The sequence below is a fragment of the Lepidochelys kempii genome, chromosome 9 (assembly GCF_965140285.1).
Source record: "Lepidochelys kempii isolate rLepKem1 chromosome 9, rLepKem1.hap1, whole genome shotgun sequence".
Classification (NCBI taxonomy): Eukaryota; Metazoa; Chordata; order Testudines; family Cheloniidae; genus Lepidochelys; species Lepidochelys kempii.
The window spans coordinates 86,571,802-86,595,113 of NC_136388.1; the positions used below are offsets into that span (position 1 = coordinate 86,571,802).

A 23,312-nucleotide genomic window follows, 5' to 3' on the forward strand; every position below is an offset into this window, starting at 1 on the left:
GTTTGTATGCCCAGTTGGTGACCAGGAGGAAGAAGGTAGTTTGACAAAAAAGCAATTGATTTGTAACACTATGCACTTCATATGGAAGTGGTAAGTTAAAGTAGCATTTCTCCTGCACAAAGCAGATACTCACTTGTATCCCTTCAAATTTGTATTAGACAGTATTTTATCATTTAGAAGTGTCATATTGTTTCACTGAATAATGCAACATATTCTGACCCACTTTAATGTTGAAACATTGATTCACCAGTCAACATTTTAGAGCAAATTGAAATATTTGTTCTTGTCTTCAAGTAGACTACAAAACAAGAGCAGATGTTTACAAACATGGATAGCCCTCAATGGACTAAGATTCCCTTTCAGCATATATTGTAACTATCTAGTTTAATCTAATCGATCATATATCTAACTACAGTGTATCAAGTCTCTTATCTATCCCATACAAATATTATTATATTGTGTGTGACATTAGCATAGCTAATACTTACTATATGTTGTCATTGTTGAGTCTACAGGTTCGTGTGATACATTATAGTGCAAAGCCCAAATATTAGATAGGTGTAGCTATTGAAACTTATCCCTGTAATATGAACTAAAGGGGATAAAGGGTTCAGCAGGTGAGCTATAGGGCACATCTTCAAATACTCTATAAAAGAAAACAACATGTCCCAGCATTTTTATATAGGTCTCTTTTCAGGCTAGGCAATTTCTCCATTGAGAGAACCCCCAAACTTTTATTAGCCATCTGTTTGTCATCAGTGTGTACTGGTCTTTCCATTCCACAGCAGTTAATGCTCTGGCAGCAAGGAGAGGTTGAAACCATGGCTTGGTTCCTGAAGAATCTGCTTGTGTTACAAATGGTTCTCCCAGCTAAAACATAGACTAGCTGGTTGAGGAACCTTAAGCGGAGTATTTTTAGCCTGCTGCTCCAGTAATTAGGCATGCAGATGCATTAACAGCAGCAGAAAATGTACTCAAGTGACTGCATTGTTTGCTGGCTGGAGCACTAACTGTGTTTATAAATTTTCAAATTATGGTACTGGTTACAACTCATTGCTAGCAAACAGTCACTATCTCTTTATTTCCGTAGAAGATGAAATGCTGTTTTGTAGGGAACTATTTATATTGATTTTAGATTAAGGGCTGTAATTATTAACACAATATCTTTTCATATTGCTGTGTTGAATCATGAGACATAGTTATACTCTGGACAATTTGTGTGTGTTTGTAGCAAGAGGTATTCGTTACCCTGACTCTTAAGTAGAGCATGTGACTGATCATATTTAAAGGTCCAGATTTTGCTTGGCCATTGTATGGGTAGGGGATGGGCACAAGGAGCCCATTGCACAAGGCCAGGCAGAATTGCTGTCCCTGCACTATCCTGCACCATGCTAGTGACCCTGGGTGTCAGCTACAATAACAAAGGGTGGACTATGGCCCCATGCACCAACCAGTGGAGCTGAGAGGTTACAGAAGCGAGTGTGCCATGCACCTTCCTAAAAGGCATATTCCCCATGGTGTAAAGGGAGCTCTGGGACCCATTGTGCCTTCTTTATTATTATAATTATTTATTATTTGTATTACTATAGCACCTAGGAACCCTAGTCATGGATCAGGACCCCATTGTGCTAGGCACTATGCAAACACAGAACAAAAAGATGGTCCATGCCCCGAGGGGCATACAATCTAAGTATAACACAAGAGAGAACAGATGGATGAAAGACAGACAGGAGTACAAGGAAACAATGAGACAGTATTGGTCAGCATGACCAGCTGTGGTCTCTGCACAACTAGCAGCCTAGTTGTTGTCATGTTTTATATAGGAATCACAGCACTGAGGAGGGATACCTGAGGTAGTTTTGCAGATGTTTATGAAGAGTCCCTCCCAAGCCTGTGGGGCAGACTGAGAGAAAGCACAAAAGTGTTTGCTTGAAAGCTGAACAAGTGGGCAGTGGAGGCATGGCATCCAGTCAGAGATGAGTTTCAACAGCACATTAGGAAATAATAGAAGATATGTAAGGTGTGGATTGACTATGTTGGGCTTGAAAACGAATACAAGCAGCTCATATTTGAGACATAATGGCTTTTGGAGCTGCCATTTCTACCCTTACACTCTTCCCAGTGTGATGCAGCTCTACTCAGGGCTAGGATAGATAAGCACAATCACACCCTCAATACTCTAATCTTTACTTTCTACTTTTGTTTGAGTTAAGAGCTTACACAGCATGAGAGAGGCTATTCCCTTAATGCAGGGGGTAGTAGGAAATATCACAATGCTCAAAAGTGCCCCTTCCTGACAGATTTCCACTTCAATTTTACAGGCCCACATATTTGAGCTGCTGTTCAGAGAAGCAGTTGGATTTTTCGGCACGTATGCAGATTGAATCGCTGTGCTTTTGAGGTTTGCCCATCACTTGTTCTAGCTACTTGCCACCATGCTAATTATTACCCATCTAAAATCTTGCATAGCTGAGATAATTGTGCTGTCATCTCTCTCTTTCTCTCTCACCCACTGACATTTAGACCACTTATATTTCTACAACTTAAAAGTAGTTAAACTGTAGTATCAAGTGTGTATTCTGAATTATCTGTCAGAATTAATGGGTTGGTTTACCCACAAGTGAGTCATTTCTCAGTATGTAGAATCTAAACAGGAAGGGCATATTTTAGTACCTACACACTGCTCTAGGCATAATATTATATTGATGTGCAGCACAGCTTCTTTAATAAGATCATTGTGGGAGTAGCTTGCATGTGGTAGATGAATAATATGCAGATGATATTTGCAGTTGACAGCAGCCATCCCACAGATTCATACTGCACTTGTGCTTAATTTTTTTTTTTCTGGGGCAGCACATACACAAGCAGCATCTCATATGCTCTTAATCAGGATACAGTGTGCATTCTCCCCCATGAGAAAACAGTGCCATGGTCCAATCATCACACAGTTCTTCTCTGATTCCTTGGCGGTTTCTTTATAATGCTACTCTTGGAGCTAGAGTTCCCTAGTCTTCGTGCAACGGGAATACAGAGATTGTGCTAGTCCCAGGCATAGGGAGGAAGAAGGTGGAGGGGTGAGACTGCTCCTTAGCACCCTCCTGCCAGCACTCTTATGCTCTTGCAGAGATACCCACAACGGATCTTAAAATAATAACTAGCAAAATTTGGAATGAAGTTTAAATGCACTTCCTAGTTTAATGTAGTGCACACATCCAGATTGACCAATTTAATGTTAGTATTCCCTGCTTATAGCTAGACATTTAGGACAAAAAATTTTTTATGAGTGCCCAACTAAAAAACATCTTATAGAGGCTTGATTTGCATGGGGTTGAGTGCTTCCCCGCACTTTCCGAACATTAGACTCTTTTAAGGAGTCACAAGTTTGGCACCCAAAATCACTATTCGTCGCCACTAAAAATCTTGGACTGAAGTCTGACATGGCTCAAGTTATTGATCCTAGTATCACTCTTAGCCAGAACTGTTTGAAAAAATTGTTTTAAATAAAAGCATTTTGTTTGCATTGTTTACACCATTTATCTACAACTCCCCCTTTCTTCACCCCATTTTTTATCTGCCTTGTTCTTATCTATGGTGTATGATTGGATTGGGATAAAATAAAAATTGACTTGATTTTTGATCTAAAATTTGAACCAAATCTAAATCAAATCTTTGATGTCAGAAAAACTTTGGTGAGCTTTTGAAATACTGTTTTTTCCCTGGTCTGCCATTCTGAGTTCCAATCAGGAGGGAATGTGCCAAAGCATCATGAAAGAGGCTGATCTTGTAATAGTTAATTTTCTGGCCCATGAAGTCCTGGAAATATCATAAGAACCTATTCTTGTGAGAATTCTAACTCAATTAGGAAAACTCATGACATTCACATAAACACCCAGACTTGTGGTATATATTGAACCCTAACTTCTTGGGGTTTTAGTCTGATCTACCTATATTCCTCTCACAATACAGACAAGAGCTTTAGGAGTATCTTTTAGGTAGGACTGATGAGATCCGTTTTTTAGGTAATTGTGTGAACGATCAGCCAGCCCTAGAGGAAAAATTCATCAACCTGCACCTTTGAAAAAAGTTTGCTTTATGACCAGATAGAAATTGCTTGTTGTGGTTGGAAACACATGCAGTTTGAAAAGGAGTACTTGTGGCACCTTAGAGACTAACCAATTTATTTGAGCATGAGCTTTCGTGAGCTACAGCTCACTTCATCCGATGCATACCGTGGAAACTGCAGAAGACATTATATACACACAGAGACCATGAAACAATACCCCCTCCCACCCCACTGTCCTGCTGGTAATAGCTTATCTAAAGTGATCATCAAGTTGGGCCATTTCCAGCACAAATCCAGGTTTTCTCACCCTCCGCCCCCTCACACAAATTCACTCTCCTGCTGGTAATAGCCCATCCAAAGTGACCACTCTCTTCACAATGTGTATGATAATCAAGGTGGGTCATTTCCAGCACAAATCCAGGTTCTCTCACTCCCTCACCCCCCTCCAAAAACCACGGGAGGATAGGGGTGACGGAGTGAGAGATTATCTTTGATTATCTTAACATGATTAACATGGCCAGGATTTCACCTGAAAGCTGAAATTAATAATATTAATCTGTATTACTAACGTTACTAATATGTATTCAAAGTCGCATGGGCGATGTGCATCTAATGAAGATAGTGGGATGAAGGAATGATCTTCAGAGCTTTCAAAAAATGATCACAGAGGGACTCTGAAACAGAAATTAGTGAAGGGAACTGACCTCCATGGACACTCCACAAACACCACACACGATACTCACAGACTGGAGGATTTCTTCCATTTTTTTTTACATTTTAGTGAAGTACGTGCATATCAGCCCCAACCTGGCTGGTTATGTGTGTGTGTGTGTGTATGTATACACCTTCACCACAAACCTGAGGGTATTTTGACTGCTTCACTATATATAGTGATATATATATATATATATATATAGTGAAACAGTCAAAATACCCTGACGTTTGTGGATTCATTTTAGCAATTACCATAGTAGCTAGGCACCAGTAGACTGATTTTCAGATGCACTGAATATTAGCTTCAGTGGGAGATGCAGGTGCTCAGCACCCCTGAAAATCAAACTACACATTTTTAGAATGATTATATGCTTGCCTTCCTATTTGATCTTCACTGTCTTTCCGTAATATCTTCCTCCTGCCCTGTAAATGAAAAGCTGCTGATGTGAAGATGTGAAGATGGACAACATTTCTTTGGCTTGTGATCAGGTTTCTGTCTGAGGGCTAATAGGATCAAGAAGATGGTCATGCCTAGGAACACATCAGCAAGTATCCCAGCTGAGATAACTGAAGTTGTACTCTTTCGTGTCTATGGGCTGTGAATGGAAATTTTCAGGAGAGCAGACACTAATCTATATGTCATTTGCACTTTTATTCTCTCAGCCTGTGGTATTTGCAGAGGGAGCATCTCTAATTCTTAGGCCTGCGTAGGGGAGAAAGTAGAAATATCCTCAGGTAATGCAAGACAGAATTATTTAAAAAAATATATATTTTTGGAACATAAGGTGCACATGGCATCCTGGTCTTAAACAATGTTAATTATTTATTTGTGTGGTCTCTTTTTCTTTTAAATAAATACTCCAGAGCTCATAAAACTGTCACCACCTTGAAAAAGACACCGGTACAGATTCCCCATTCCATCCAAACTATGTGTACAGTAGGAAGGAAGGGTGTATGTACAAGGTGTTGTCACAGGATGTGACTACACTGGTCGTGCCCTTGCTAGCTGAATGTGGTACTGCAGGCATTCCCCCTTAGCAGCTCACTTCTCCCTTAGCTGGTCCCTTTCTCCCTCCTGTTAGTTCTCAGGCTCAGAGTTCAGCAGACCAGCTTTTGACTGATGGAGTCTGCCCTAGGGAGGAGGCAGGCAGCATTTTTGTGGGTCCCCTTCTCCTAGCTCATCCCCCAGCTGGTTGGGTGAGAGGAGAGCCTTGACCATCCTCTCTGCCTGTCTCTGAAAGACACTGACAGGTTTCCTCACAATCACTGCTTATTCCTGGGACCACTTTCTCTCTCTCCCTCTCTCTCTCTTCCTCTCAGACCTTTCAAAATCTTAATACGGCTACGCCACATGATGGCTTTACACCACCTTAGCACCTCCCTGCCTTCTTGGGCTTGCCAAGTACTCACATAAGTTAGAGTAATCACGGGGCTGCTCTATCTTACACTTGAATGCCATGCCCTTCAAGGGACCTGGCTGGCAGTCGAGAATACCTGGAGCACAGCAGTTCTCTGGCCATAACCCTAACATTCCCACTCCACCAGGGCCTGCTGGTGTAGGAGAAGTGTAGAGGAAAAGTGTAGGGCCATTCTTCCAGCTCTGCACTAACCAGAGAACCCTCTAGAGCTGGGATTATTCCTCAGGGGCTCTTTACACTGTTTTGCAGAGCCTTTACATACAGGAACAGAACATGTAATTGGGCTCACCTTATTAGACCACTTTGGATGGGCTATTACCAGCAGGAGAGTGAGTTTGTGTGTTGGGGGGCGGAGGGTGAGAAAACCTGGATTTGTGCTGGAAATGGCCCAACTTGATTATCATACACATTGTAAGGAGAGTGATCACTTTAGATAAGCTATTACCAGCAGGAGAGTGGGGTGGGAGGAGGTATTGTTTCATGGTCTCTGTGTATATAATGTCTTCTGCAGTTTCCACAGTATGCATCCGCTGTAGCTCACGAAAGCTTATACTCAAATAAATTGGTTAGTCTCTAAGGTGCCACAAGTACTCCTTTTCTTTTTGCGAATACAGACTAACACGGCTGTTACTCTGAAACCAGTTACTGAACAATTGCTTACTTTCTTATTTTTACCATCTAGTTATGAAACAAATCAACTGGAATATAAGTATTGTACTTACATTTCAATGTATAGTACATAGAGCAGTATAAACAAGCTATTGTCTGTATGAAATGTTAGTTTGTACTGACTTTACAAGAACTTTTTATGTAGCCTGTTGTAAAACTAGGCAAATATCTAGATGAGTTGATGTACCCTTGGAAGACCTCTGCGTATCCCCAGGGGTACACGTACCCCAGGTTGAGAACCAATGCCTTAAACTATCAAAATACAATATGTTTCACTCTGTACAATAATCTTGCAGCAGAGTGTCAACAAATATTGCTTGGCAATGTCCACACAAATCTGTTGTCATGGCAACCGAATCCCTACTCACAAGAAAGGAAGGTAAACATATGGTAGAAATAGCATGCTACTCCAAGAACATTTCCAGGATCACAATTCTCTTTAAAAACAAAACAAACAAACAAAAACTTAAATCAAAGAGAAGTCAACTGTACAGTCTTACATTTTCATTTTTAAATTGATATAAAAGGTAAATTTTCACAGCTGGGTGTCAGCTTCAATTATTTCCAGCACCATGGAATTGAGAAGCATGGGCTGGGGTGTGGCTGAAGAGGGGGGCAGCTGGGACCTGTCTTCTGTGTTTGTCCAAACTGATTTGAACCTTTTCCCCAAGGTTTGGGTACAATCACTCAGCTATTTATACAGGCAACAATTTAGACTTGCATCTGATTCAAAATAGTTAGGACCTGGATTGCTCATGCTTAAACATATGAATGAAGTCTGAGAGATGTACAAGAAACTAAAGGTGGGGAACGCTTTAATATTTAGAAACTCATATGAATAAGGGAAGTGGGTGAGACTGGGATGTGTTTGTATATATTGTGGGTATGAACGATCGACATATTATACATATGATATTCCATCCACACCGTACTCACTATTGAAAACAGGTCATAAGACCTTCAAATATTTTGGAAGTGCGTGTTTAAAAACTTAGAGATTCTGGGTGGATGAAAGATGGTATGGAGTCCATTTAGAATGATTTTTCCTTAAAATCCATCACAGGACTGTATGGTCGAAGGGCATTGCCCTGGCACCACAGACCTCATTTGGTACAGAACAGCAGCGTAGTTGGAGCAGCTGTAGAATTAGAGCTTTTCAAATCGCTCATAAGAAAACCCCAAACCACAGGGAATTTGACTAGTTTGGGTGCAAAGTAAAAACTCAGATTTGATTTGTTGATAAGATCTTCATGAATCATTCAAGGAACCTCGCACAGGAGAAATTCACTTTTACATGGTTTCCACATAAACCTAACCTTTCCATCTGGGTTTTATTTTGATATTTTGGACTCGTTCTAACTTGTGAGAGGGTGAACACACACACTGAATCAGAAGAAAGTGTCCTCAGAGGGGGTGGTCAAAATTTTTCCATTAAAACTGTTTTTTGACAAAAAAAAAAATGCGTTTTGACTAAATAAGGGGAAAGTGACCACTTTCTGCAGAAAATTTCTGCTTTTCATAAAAGCCCAAAAAACGGAGAACAGAAAAGTTTTCAGTTTTTTCCTGAAAACCTTTTGATTTTTGAGTTCTCAATTTTTTGCTGAAAAGTAGAATTTTCCACAGGGAGTTAAAAAAAACAAAACATTTTCTGCCTAGGTCTGTTTCTCAGAAACTCTTGGGGAACAAGGCCATTGAGCTTCACTGATCTAGTACCTGTCCTCTGCTTTTGACACATCCAGAGGATTCCTTCATGTACAGGAGTGGCTTGACTTGAGATAGAACCATGGCTGGACTTCTTACTTAAAATGGGATATCAGAGCTCTCTTGAGAGGGTTGAGCTTGAATGGCACTATTGTTTTTTTTTCACTTTTGCTTGAGCGTGTTTGCTACTGGAAAGAACTGATAGTTTCAATGGGATGTTAATCTCAAGCAGAGCAAGGCTGTTCTGTGGGAATGCCAGAATGTTGCAAATCATTTTATTTACAGGATTTTGTCTTGTGAACTTGAGGTTAAGTGGCAGCTTTTGATTTCAAGCATTATGTTAATTTGAGTTGAGATGATGAGAGGGCAACATCTTGCTAGTTTTGTAAGACATGTCACTGTCCTATGTTTGTGTGTGGTTTACTTTCTCACTTGACTAGTTCTCACAGTTGATTTTTAACCCAATCAACCTACAAGCTTTACATCCATTTTAATTTGTAACCCTTATTAGCCGAGGGCTACTTTCAGTCTTTCTCTCTCCCCTCCTCTCTGATACTCCTGCATCTCCAAACAGATGCCAATCTGCTCCTGCTGTTTCTAAGCTTTCATCTTAGTGTGTTCCATGATGTTTCATCATTCCCAATTTGTATGTTTATCAGATTAGACTCAACTAAAAAAGATCATTAGTACAATATGATAAAGGTGATAATAAAATAGATGTATTAGGTTTATGGGGCATTATAGCTAAATTACTGTATTAAAGTCTTTGCCATTGCAAACTGATTTAATATTCCTACTTTGTGGCAATTTTTTTAATAAAGCAAGAAATATGTAGTTTGTTTGCAAAAAGAGCGTTATGTTGCATATTTTATAACGCTGATATTCTAAAATTGATATCATACTTGCAACATTTTATTTACACTGATATAGACATTTCCATTGTAAATTGAAAGCACTTTATAATTCTGCCAGTAAAAATGGTTTTTGCTCTAGGAGGAAATTCTATTCCAAAATTTCTAAAAATCACTTTTTTGAGAGCTGCAACTGTGATTTTTCAAATACATAATACAAAACTTTGATATTTTGGAGGATATTTTAAAAACTGAACAATTTTCAAAACAAGTATTGGCAAGTACAGTAATCAATTCATCATATAAACCACTGGCTTCCCTTTTAAAACAATTTGTTTTTCTATAAACGCGATCTTTGTCATCCAGAATATCTAACAACTAAACTAAACTATCACATGGACAAATGCATCCTCGGGTGAGGTTCTCTATCCTATTGTCCTTGAGGAGAAAAGAACAATATTATTATAGGTCCTCTCCACCTTTAAAAAGATGGTGAACAGATGGCATATACTTCCAGCTGAAGTGGAGAACTCAAGTAGTAAAAACCAGCTGACTGTGAATTTGAATCTGCAATGCCCAATTTGTGAATGGCTCAGTTTAGTCACTTGTGTGTTCCCCTGCAGAGAGAGCTTACAGAATGTTTGGGTTTTTTATAAGGCTAAACAAATTAATGCCCTGATCTTCCATTTATAAATACTGGCACAGTGGTCTACCCATATGGATCATAATGAAGGACAAAAAGAAGGGTATTAGTTAGACTACCGTTCTAGTCGTTTGGATGAACATGTTGGGTGAACATGTCTTTCCTCCCCAATTAGCTGTGTTATACTTGAATGGGAATGTTTTTACCCAATACTAACACAAAATATAAAATGATTAAAATTATCTTTTCTACAAAAGTTTTATATAGTTAACCCATATGGAAAAATAATGTCAGAATTCTTAGCAAGCAGCTCCAGACATGAGGCTCAATCTCTGTGTCTGCTCTTTCATGTTGTGTGATAAAATTCTAATTATTCCAATGATGCTAAAATTCACTGCAGGATTGCAAAGTATGTACCAGACCCAGCATTAGCCCTTGGGTATGCTGTTTCAAATCCATTACCAAATCTAACAATAGAGCTGATGATATTATTGCAGAATTGAACTTCATCAGTTTGCATTTCAAAAGAACTCAGCTAAAGGTCTGATAAAAATTTTAAAATATCTAGAGAGCAGTTTAATGAGAATAGTCCAACTATGTGGTTAAATAGAACAATGAAATGGATGGAGGACTGAAAGGTCAATTGTTAGGAGAAACTATTAGCTCCAGTGGCTGTTCTGTCTCATGTAGTTTGTTCCCCAGATCAAATTAACATATAGACTATATGTGACCTCTACTAAACTCCATTGTAAGCTAAAACCAAATTTTCTCCTAGAGGGGTTTGTCCCCATAATGATGATTTGGACATTCCATGAGGCAATGCCAGCTGCCCTGATCAGTTCTCAGCAGCTGGGGGAATGTTTCTCAGTATAGAGGGAGTGCTTATGGGAGATGATGCTTCATAAACAGCATTTTCTTCTGTGAGAAAATACTTGTGTGGTTGAGCAGACATCATCCTGCACAACCACATACTCAAGGCCTCATGCAGTGGAGGAAGAAGGGTTTTTCTTTTCCAGGGATTGATGGAAAGGCCCTCACTCTCCCCTTTTCCTCTATCTTTGACTCCTCTCCACTTATGCTAGCAGAGCAGAGATTTATGTCCCTTTTTCAACTGATTTTTGGCATAAATATGGAAATGGCCCTTCTTTTCGTGTATGGTAGAAATGGCCACACATCGTGAAAGTGTAGAAATCAGAAAGAGATTTAATATAGTGGACCCAAGTAGCTTTCAAATGGCAGGAGACAGCCATTGGAAAATTCCCTTTTCATGGCTGAACTCTCCACCCACAGAAAGATGGCCTCCTGCCACCTCAACCCAGGCTTAAAAGGAGAGAGGGGACATGGGAGGGAGCATGGAGGAGCAGAGATCCATTATACCTGATGGACCTTACATTGGTCATGGAAGTGAGAATAAGTTGTGTGCTTCTCTAGCTTCCACCAGTGTGACTGAAGTTCAGGGAGATGTAACTGGATCCTAATGCCCTCCCTATCACCATCATCTCCACCCTGTCTGAGTAGAGCTCACATGGATGGCAGCATTGAGCCTAGTATGTTTAATTGGGAAAAAAACCTGATACCTGACCCAAAGTTTCTATTGTTATCAGCACTTATGAAAGTGGCTCCAAGGATCATGAGAGAGGCAGTCTGCTGTGGCTGACTGGGCAAGAGTAGGAAGCAGGTGGGGAGGATGATATCTCAATTAATCACTGTTTGATGGCAGGAAGACAAGTATCATTTGGCAAGACAAGTGCAAAATATTTTTGTCTTTTCATCCTCATATTTGTTGGATTGACAGGAACTTAGCATGGGGAAAAGCCAACCCATAGTCTGTTTTATTCCAGCAGTCACTAGCAGAACTCATACACAACTGACAGCCTTTACTGAAAGTTCCCTATTCTTCTGAATGAAAAGCAAGTTGAAAATCCAAGTGAAACGTACACAATTGGAGTAGTTTCTGATTTCTCATTTGAAGCTAGTTTTCTCTATTGATCATTGTTTCTGCAATATGTGACTTGGTTCGGTGAATATATTATATTGTTTTCTTTCCAAAAGTGCTGAATTTTTTTTTTAAATACAGCATATTTGGAAAATTTAACTTTGGGCTTTTTCCTAGTCCCTTATGTATGTCTATATATAGGTGACGAATAAAAATCTTCTGCATGCTTGGAAGCAGTGCCAGATTTAAGACCATCATTCTTTGCAACATTTTGCAGATGTCCTGAGCTACCTATTTTTCACTGGCATTCAAACAGTTTCTAAGAACAGTAGGAAAAATATACTTTTCTGATGTCTGTGGAAGAGCAAACTGCCATCCCAATGAGAGTAGCATGGTATGCCATTTTTTATTTCACAAGCAGAAAGAATTCACAGAGTAGCAGGATCTAACTCATAATTCACAAACAAGCTGAATGTGTTCAGCTAACTATCTTTAATGATGGCTGAATAGTCCAAATAAATAAAGTCTACGTATAGCAGGGTGCATGTGATCATGGCTCTGGCCACTGGGGAACTGAACCCAGGCCATGAACATGATATTCTGTTGCTTGAGCCAAAGGTCTAGATCTGTTAGCTAGGGGTCAGCAGCAGAGAAGATTCAGAAACATTATTATATGATCCAGTAGAGAGAAGGGAAAAAAGACACCTTCAGCCAGTGTGTTACTTGCAGACATAATTCATGTATCTTTGTAGATTGTCTGTATTGTGTATGTATATCTGACTCAAAGAGGCTAGCTACCTCTGACGCCTTTCTAGTCTCTGAGTGCAAACTCTCAGGTGTTTGTCCTCTTGCCATTACCTGTCACAGAGTAGAATATCATGATTCGTCCTCTCTTAGACCAGCAGCTGGCTCTGATACCATGCATTTACCAACTGTGTATTATCCTGCAGTTCCAAACTCAGTTTCAGGCACCTGCGTTTCCTTTTTTGGAAGCCAGTGACACTGATATTTGCCAACAGCCTTTTAAAATCAAATTTAGCATCTCACAGTTACAGGGCTAGCTGCACCTCTGTCCCCTTACTGGTCTCTCTGAGCATACCCTGTCAGGCCTTGTGTCTTTATCTCTCCTAGAATGGAATTCCATGATTCTCCCACTGTTAGACCAGGCCCTGGGATACAGTATCTAGTGTACTTAAATTCTTACCCTGCAGGTCTGATTGGGTTTGGGCACCTGTGGTTCTTCCCTTCTGGACTAGTGGTCCATATAGTGACCAAGCAGTCTTCGTAAAATGAAATGATTGTTTATTTTAGCAGTAAGACAAAGGTTTTAGAGAAAAAATGGATTTTAAAATAATCTTTACACACGTCTATCTTACCTAATGTACTAACATCCCATAATGGTGGCAACCTAGGGAGGCTTATCACTTTCAGATACTTTCAGGTGGTGCCTGAGTGTCTCCCCTAGTATGGTTCTCTCTGACACCCTTTTTAAGAGAGCTTGTGTCAACCACCCCCTGCCTTTTGCTCTCTTGGGTTCTTTACCAAATGGGTCATGCTTCCCCCACTGTTCAAACTAGTTTGGTGGCTGCCCAGGAGACTGTAAGTGCTACGCCACTGTAAGTGCTGTAGTGTAGGTGTAGCCCGAGTGTGCGCATGATTGACAGGATGTGAAAAGATGGAGAGTTACTACCCACTTCACAGTGACTAAGCCACGTGTGTGTCAGTTCTGTCCATTTTCTTTGTAAATTTTCACTGATGATCATTTCTATTCAGCGTACCTCATTTTGGCTGATTAACTTCTCACTTATCAGTGTTACTGACTCAGTACAGTTACTGAACTAAACGAAAACAGTTTGACGTTATGTATCCAGTTAATTACATGCCAGACTGAGGATGGCCCTCCATAGGTGCACAACAGGGGATGTGGTGTGACAAGGAGAGGTCATAAGCATCCCTTTCTCCTCCCACTTTGATCCTGTTTAGTGGTTAGCCTCAGTGTGGCAGGGTAGTATAGTACCTGTTCACTGTAAGTGGCAGCATCCCCTGAAAGGGCAGCTACAGGGAGTTTGAGGGCAAAGCCATGCCCTCACCCCTCTCTACACTGTGTTGTTCAGTGAACAGCGCAATGGATGTGGGACCCTGACAACCATGATTCTGTTTCAAGCTCGGCCACTGCAGTTACATCAGTGATTGTAAAATGAAAGTATTGAATGTTTAGTGATACCCACTGTATCTCTCATTTAATCCCTATTTGCTAGGTATGAAATTCATCCAAAAAACTACGTGCTTCACTTGGATATTAGACATCTTGGGTTACCTTCTACTTACATGGCCATAGATATACTGTTTTCACCCTCTTCAGGGTTCCTCATTCTGGTACCTTGATTGTCTTCTTGTTTCTTGTTTTAGCCGTGCCATATAGACGTTGGGAGGCAACTTTCTCTTCTTCGTTGTTTCCCTAGTCTGAATTGTTGCTTTATGAAAAGACGTCATACCAGATAAAGATTATTTGTGAGTGGTGAAAAAATCAGTCAGGAGAAAGACGTTTAGTCAGACTGAGTAACCCATGCTCAATTAAATATCAGGCATATAACTGACTCTTTTCATTGTATAACTGGAGAAAAACAGTGGTTGCCCTTAAACTCCGGAGTTGCCATTTTAACTAAAAAAACATTGTCTCCATATTCCGTATACTAAGTACTAGGAAGTTCAAAGAATGTCTTGGTATGTTAACTAGCTCCAAATGTACAAGTCATTATTATTCATTATTATTTGTTTATATTGTAATGCCCAGAGGCCCAAACAAGAGTGGAGCCTCATTGCATTAGGTGCTGTATGTACTCCTAGTAAGAAACAGTTCTACCATTTCCTGAAGAGCTTAAAATTTAAAGGAACAGGACTGACAGAGTAGGAGAAAGAAAGTGCTATTATCCACATTTTACAGATAGCAAACTGAGGTAAGGAAAGAGATTAAGTGACACAGGATGTCTGTGGCAGAGCTGGGAATTGTACCCAGAACTTTCAACTCCAGTCCTATAATCACAAAACCATCCTTAATCTATAACATTTCTGAAGAGTGACTTCTATAATTCTTTTAATTTTGCATACATGTTCCCAGCTCAAGTTAATATCTACTTGTTGAGATATTCCCCAACAAAGATTTCTGAAGCGACGTTGTATGTATTACTTTGTGTTTATTATTCTTCCAATACCCAGAATGCTTCCTTATCTCACTTGTCACAGACACACAGGGATTCATATTCAAGAAAACCAAGAAATGATTGTGAAACACTTGAGTGCACACTGAAGTCTTTTTTCAGAGCGTTAAGTGTTAGAATTTGGGATGCTTTTCTAAATTTGTATCTCACTGTATATTTTATAATATCTCAACTGTTGCACTGAACTTATGAGCTAAAGAAAGTAAAACTCTTTATTCTTATACCTGGGGAGACTTATTTTGATCATAATTACATTGTTGTAAACCAAAAGTTACTCCAAGGACTCTGATGGAATTGTTGTAATGTACACTGATGTAACTATGATGATATTATGTGCTCTAGCCTAATATTATTCTAGCTCAACACTCCTATTTACAGTACTCAGCCCTGTATTTACTGTTCCTCTGTTTTTTTAAATTTCCCAGTTATAAATCTTCTGATGTATTTTTTAAACGTGACAGTCTCAGAGGTGAGAGCTAATGTTGAATATGAGAGCTACAAGTATCATTAGCTGCCTGCTTAAACAATGCTCTTCTTTAATCATAAAATTACTACAGATAGCTGAAGGAATTTGCATTAGTTATTGAGATGGTTTGTTTTTTGGCAGACCTGTAAACTGTGGTTTAGACCAGCTGCTCAAGTCAACCTTTATTTTTCAGATCTGGATGGAGTGTTTCTTCATCTGAATGATGCTGTCTGGGACTACAGCTCTGTGACACCCCTCAGTTGTGCTTGCAGAAGAGGCAGAGAGGCTTCCAAGAAGCTCTGAAAAGGAGAAAAGTCTGGAGCTTCTAATTAGGTGAGTTTAAAAGAGGTGATTAGCAGCAATGGATGGCTATAATTCCCTTGTTTTTTTACAGCAAGGAAGATACAATATAATAAGCTATCTGGCCTAACATTAATAAGTAGTTATACAACATACGCCTCTTTGGGCAGTTACAAGACAGAGCAAGCTATTCACCCAACACTGCACTTCATCAAGTATTTTGATTATATTATTAAACAAAACGCATACAGAGACATCAGGAGTGGACATTTCATAGATCACTTACGTTCCATCAGAATGATCAGTTTGTGATCACAGCTTTTTCATAACTTTGTTAAATATGGAGTGGATCTCAGTTATGACTAACGAGCTACAGAAGTTTGCATATCTGTTTAGTTTGGCAAAGCTAGCTCGGCTCCTAAAGACCATCCTATATGTTCCACTATTTTAAAATGATATTCTATAATGTGACACAGGATTTGGATAAAGAACTTTGACTAATACATAGGGTTTACTGTAGTGATTGATTTCTAATTTTTCTATCCTGGCACAATCTACAGGGAAACTAGAATTTGTTTTTCTTCAGCTTGGTGCCTAAAAAAGAGCAAAGTGGCAAAAAACAATGGTTTGCTTCTTCCAGAGGAAAAAAACACAGGGTGATATATCTGGTCACATTGACATCAGTAGCAAAACTTCAACTGATTCAGTGGGGCCAAGATTTCACCCACTATCTGTAACTTCAAGTGTGTTTAGTCAACAATATAGTTCTTCAGTTTCCTAGTTCTTGAGCCTATCTGTGCAAAATCTCCCTCTTCCCCTCATGACCCTTCCCTAAGCTTTCCACTGCCTCCTCTTTATATCTCTGTTTTAATTATCCCTTTGTTAACCCCTTCAGTACTTATTTCAGAGTGTGGCATATGTACATTAAATCATAAACAGTTTTTTTAAAATATATTTTTATAATTGCTTCACCACAAAACAACCCACCACCAAACAACCAAACAACAGACCCACACATATATGGAGTTTATGAGGAGAGTTTATAACAAAAGTTGCTACAGACAAAAAAAATCACCCAGCGCCCACAGATGAGATGTGGCACATGAGATTTCAGGGTAGTTAGTTTCATTTGGGGAAGAAGGGAGTTTGGAAATAAGGCAGAAACTAATGTCTCTCTATAAACCTGAATTATGAGGAGATCCCTCAACTCCCAAATAAAATTCTTCCATTCCCAAAATACTTATATTTATAAGGTAGGTTACGTTTGGTTAAGGCACTGAACTTCTCAGCAAAATTTGCATAATATCAGTATTCTGCTAGCTCCCAACATTCTTGTGACATGATGTTTCTAAAATAGAAAATATTTATTAATACAAATATGAGTATTATCCTAAGGCATCTGCACAGTTGTACTCAGTTAACACAAACTAAATGATGTAAACATAATGACATTGTGATACATGAAGGCAAAATCATTGCTTATCATAGGAATCAATTCAGTTGTTCACATAATAGTTTACCATGTTGTTCAGTCTAAACATTCAATCTTTACAACACCCTTTTTTCTAGATCAGCATCATTTTGTCCTTCCACACATCATAATGTCCGCTCCATTGACTTGTATTGATCTCATTTTGTCTTTCTTTAGATTATAATGTTGTTGCCTTAGACTTCCATTGACACAGCTTTGTCTTTTCCCACCAGCCTCCATTGATTAGCATGGATATTGTTTCCACCTAATTATGATGCTGTCTTAAGAACTTTGTGACAAAGCTTATTCAGTAGTGCAGCTATAAATATAAACAGTAGCTGCAACTCTGTATCTCAGCCATTTCCAAGGTGTTCCTCCATTTCTTTCAGGAAGAGGGGGGAATATGTGTTTTAAAGTATTGTAATATTAATTTGGTTCATCAGCTCTGCAAAATATGGGATGAGATATTATTGGAATCCAACTTCTCTGAAGGTGACCCATCCTCAATACACCCATGGCACAGAGCTTTATGTGAGCACATTGTATTCTCCATTCAATTTGCCTCCTTGCTTCATACTTGTATTGAAGCACTGTAGACAATAATCCTACAACTGGAATCCCCTGGAGATCACATGAGTTGTATATTTCACTAACCTGCCTACTCCCCAAAACACCTCAAACAGGCAGAGGCACCCACACACCACCATCATTCGTACTCAGATACCCATGGACAAAATAAAAGTTGGTAGGCTTAGTTTCTAGTGCTGCACTGAATGAGACATCTCGCTCTTGCTTCAGTTGTGCCCTATGGCTTTATTCATGCTGGGGAATACACATGTGCAGTCGTGTTCCATCTTCTGAATGTTTCCTTTTGACAAGTAAGAAGTCAGGTTTTGAGTCCGAAATTCAAGAGTAAGGCCGGTGGCATCAAACTATAGCAAAAATGGACTTCCTGAAAAAGAGACTGACCTCGCTGTGCAGGTGGAGACTGCTTCTCTAAACTCATTTTAGCAACTTCTGCCATGATATTTTGACAGCCTTGTGAGCAAACGTAATGCTATCTCAACACAAAGGTGAATGAATGAAAGGTTCAAGCTAATCAGTTGAGAGGAATTAAGGGCTGGATTCACAAAGTACTCAGTGAGTAGTCAGTTGCTATAGTGATGGCTGCTTATTATACCGGTCTGTACCTGGGCATAGTTTCACTGTTATCTTTTCCTACTCCCTTCCCCATGTATGCTGATTTGTATCCACTTGTTGTCTGATGTCATATGATAATATTGTAAGCTCTTGAGGGAAAGGACTAGTTTTTATATTACAGGTTGTATATTACATGTATATTACATGCATAATGCCAATATCACAGGAAGTACTGAGCTTATAAGAGGATTTAAGGCCTCCGCTGCTCTTTCCTGTGCCTGGTTTCCTCTTAGAGCAGGGATCAAGATGAGCATATTCTTCCACAGGACCCACTAGGAAGGGAGAAACAGGAAGTGAGCGGTATGTGGCTCCTGTGTATAGCATCCCAGGGTTGGAACCTGGATGGGTGGGTGTGACTGGGTTTCCCCCCCACCTGCAGAGTGGTGTAAGCTCCAAGAAGGGAACAAGGCTCATTTAGAAACCCAAGTGAAGCGCTGAATTTAAAGGGCTCAGAGACAGGGCTGAAGACCCTGGTGAGGGCAGATAGACAGTTTTTGTTGGATTCTTTGTTACCCTGGAAGGAGTTCGTTTTAACTGTGTGACCCGGCCGGAGCCAAAGAAGACCCACCAAATGAGACTGACAACCTAGAGGGAGTGCCAAGAGTAGGAAAAGGCCTGCAGTACTAGACACAGCAGCAGGAGGCGCTCAAGAGCTGAGTGTCCCCCCTTTACAAAGCACTTAAAGAAGTCTGATTTTTCAGAAGGTGCTCAGTACCTCTGAAAATCAGGAGACCTGTTTAAGTGCCTGACTATAGAATTAAAGGCCCAACTTTTGTCATCCAGGTGTAAATATTTTGGCCCAAATCTTCAGAAGTGTATTTCCAGCACCTTTCATGACTACTTAATTCACTTAATGTTTAAAACGGGGGTGGAGGGTGGAGAGTGAGATGTAATAATTTATAAAATGGGTTTGGTTTAATGAAGCAGGATCCATATGTGAGCTGGCTTAGAATCATAGAATATCAGGGTTGGAAGGGACCCCAGAAGGTCATCTAGTCCAACCCCCTGCTTGAAGCAGGACCAATTCCCAGTTAAATCATCCCAGCCAGGGCTTTGTCAAGCCTGACCTTAAAAACCTCTAAGGAAGGAGATTCTACCACCTCCCTAGGTAACGCATTCCAGTGTTTCACCACCCTCTTAGTGAAAAAGTTTTTCCTAATATCCAATCTAAACCTCTCCCACTGCAACTTGAGACCATTACTCCTCGTTCTGTCATCTGCTACCATTGAGAACAGTCTAGAGCCATCCTCTTTGGAACCCCCTTTCAGGTAGTTGAAAGCAGCTATCAAATCCCCCCTCATTCTTCTCTTCTGCAGGCTAAACAATCCCAGCTCCCTCAGCCTCTCCTCATAAGTCATGTGTTCCAGACCCCTAATCATTTTTGTTGCCCTTCGCTGGACTCTCTCCAATCTATCCACATCCTTCCTGTAGTGTGGGGCCCAAAACTGGACACAGTACTCCAGATGAGGCCTCACCAATGTCGAATAGAGGGGAACGATCACGTCCCTCGATCTGCTCGCTATGCCCCTACTTATACAGCCCAAAATGCCATTGGCCTTCTTGGCAACAAGGGCACACTGCTGACTCATATCCAGCTTCTCGTCCACTGTCACCCCTAGGTCCTTTTCCGCAGAACTACTGCCTAGCCATTCGGTCCCTAGTCTGTAGCTGTGCATTGGGTTCTTTCGTCCTAAGTGCAGGAATGCAGCATTACCAAAACTGCCTGCTGACCTATAAATATTGTGATACAGGAGGGCCAAGGGAGCAGTGGTAGAGTGGTCAAGGGGAAATATATAAACCCTAGGCTAATTAAGGTGTGATTCCCTGTAGACTAGGGAGGGTTGCTACTGGTTAATTGGAGCACCTGTAGGCAATTAAGGCCCTGTCAGGAACCTAAGAAATTAGGCTCCTGACTGGAGCTTGGAGGTGTGTTGTGAGAGCTGAAAGACCAGAGAACCGAAGTAAGGGAGACCCTGCCCTGGCAGGGTGGGGAGACTCCCTCCCCCAGGGACTAAGGACTGAGAGTAACACCACCCAAGGGGAAAGAGGGTAAAAAACCTGCAGGGCTTGAGAGGGCCTGGGACTCAGAGTGAGGAGCAAACCCAGACCCCTCCCCCGCTTTCCTCCTCTACCACCTTCCCGGGCCACTAGCAAGGCCTTCGGCGCCCAAGAGCAGGGGAAAAGGTGGCGTCTTAGCCCCTCCCCCAAAGGAAAGCACAGAACCCCATATGAACATCGGCCATCTTGTCACAGTATAACCAGCAGGTGCTTGATCCTGACAAAGTTTACACATGCAGAGTAATCCTTATCTATGTAAATTGACTCATTGATTTCAAAGTGAATGGCACCTAGATACCTAGGCAATGGGCATATTAGAAATGCTATTGATAGTAGGATCGGTAATGCTACTGATTGATCCGTGATTGATAGACGAGCTGTATTACCATGAGCTCAGAAATGGTTTTCCAGAAAGCTAAATAGGTCAGAAGGATTAAATACATCCACTGATCTCTCCATACCAAGCTTTTTGTTATCAGTCTTCTGCTCTAGCTCTCTATACTATTTACTTCTATTATAGAGTCCTGCTAATAGGCTGCACCTAACACATAAAATCTTGCTGCTATTGAAAATTGTTGAGAGAAGGGATTGCCTCTGGTTTCAGAGTAACAGCCGTGTTAGTCTGTATTTGCAAAAAGAAAACGAGTACTTGTGGCACCTTAGAGACTAACCAATTTATTTGAGCATGAACTTTCGTGAGCTACAGCTCACTTCATCGGATGCATACTGTGGAAAGTACAGAAGACATTTTTATACACACAAACCATGAAAAAATGGGTGATTATCACTACAAAAGGTTTTCTCTCCCCCCACCCCACTCTCCTGCTGGTAATAGCTTATGTAAAGTGATCACTCTCCTTTCAATGTGTATGATAATCAAGGTGGGCCATTTCCAGCACAAATCCAGGTTTTCTCTCCACACCCCCCCAACACACACACAAACCCACTCTCCTGTTGGTAATAGCTTATCTAAAGTGATGACTCTCCTTACAATGTGTATGATAATCAAGGTGGGCCATTTCCAGCACAAATCCAGGGTTTAACAAGAACGTCTGAGGAAGGGGGAGGGGTAGGAAAAAACAAGGGGAAATAGGTTACCTTGCATAATGACTTAGCCACTCCCAGTCTCTATTCAAGCCTAAGTTAATTGTATCCAATTTGCAAATGAATTCCAATTCAGCAGTCTCTCGCTGGAGTCTGGATTTGAAGTTTTTCTGTTGTAATATCGCAACTTTCATGTCTGTAATCGCGTGACCAGAGAGATTGAAGTGTTCTCCGACTGGTTTATGAATGTTATAATTCTTGACATCTGATTTGTGTCCATTTATTCTTTTATGTAGAGACTGTCCAGTTTGACCAATGTACATGGCAGAGGGGCATTCCTGGCACATGATGGAATATATCACATTAGTAGATGTGCAGGTGAACGAGCCTCTGATAGTGTGGCTGATGTTATTAGGCCCTGTGATGGTGTCCCCTGAATAGATATGTGGGCACAGTTGGCAACGGGCTTTGTTGCAAGAATAGGTTCCTGGGTTAGTGGTTCTGTTGTGTGGTATGTGGTTGCTGGTGAGTATTCGCTTCAGGTTGGGGGGCTGTCTGTAGGCAAGGATTGGCCTGTCTCCCAAGATTTGTGAGAGTGTTGGGTCATCCTTCAGGATAGGTTGTAGATCCTTGATACTATGTTGGAGGGGTTTTAGTTGGGGGCTGAAGGTGACGGCTAGTGGCGTTCTGTTATTTTCTTTGTTAGGCCTGTCCCGTAGTAGGTGACTTCTGGGATCTCTTCTGGCTCTATCAATCTGTTTCTTCACTTCTGCAGGTGGGTATTGTAGTTGTAAGAATGCTTGATAGAGATCTTGTAGGTGTTTGTCTCTGTCTGAGGGGTTGGAGCAAATGCAGTTGTATCGCAGAGCTTGGCTGTAGACAATGGATCGTGTGGTGTGGTCAGGGTGAAAGCTGGAGGCATGTAGGTAGGAATAGCGGTCAGTAGGTTTCTGGTATAGGGTGGTGTTCACTTTACATAAGCTATTACCAGCAGGAGAGTGGGATGGGGGGAGAGAAAACCTTTTGTAGTGATAATCACCCATTTTTTCATGGTTTGTGTGTATAAAAACGTCTTCTGTACTTTCCACAGTATGCATCCGATGAAGTGAGCTTTAGCTCACGAAAGCTTATGCTCAAATAAATTGGTTAGTCTCTAAGGTGCCACAAGTACTCCTTTTCTTTTTGCCTCTGGTTTGTACAGTTCCCAGAATAATGGAGGCCCCAATCCTGATTAAAGCCTTTGGGGTGTGTGTTAATTAATAATATTGACTCAAAGCAATGATGTTTAAAAGAGGCAGAAGCATCCCAAAAATAGGTGGAAAGCACCATAGCACCTTTGATGCTGTACTTCCTGCTTTAGGCACATCACTTACGTTGAAAGAAAAAATACATAGAAAAGAGAAATAATGCATGTTAATTTAAATACCAGGGAAAAAAAGATCAGATTTGCAAAACATCAAGTTGCCAATCTATTGAACATCTAATTTATCAGCAGAGGTAATTTAACAGTCGGTTCATACTGCTGTGTTAAAGAGAGACTCGAGCATGTTGGAAATTGAA

General features: G+C 40.6%; 1 protein-coding gene across 9 annotated transcripts in view; it reads left to right on the top strand.

Moving 5' to 3' along the window:
* Positions 1 to 23,312, top strand: part of TENM1 (teneurin transmembrane protein 1) — a 1,397,628-nt gene that overhangs the window by 210,659 nt on the left and 1,163,657 nt on the right. For all 9 annotated transcript variants that reach the window (XM_073361279.2, XM_073361281.2, XM_073361264.2 and 6 more), the window contains exon 2: positions 15,873 to 16,012. The gene's annotated coding sequence lies outside the window, so the exon portion shown is untranslated. The remainder of the gene's footprint in view (positions 1 to 15,872; positions 16,013 to 23,312) is intronic.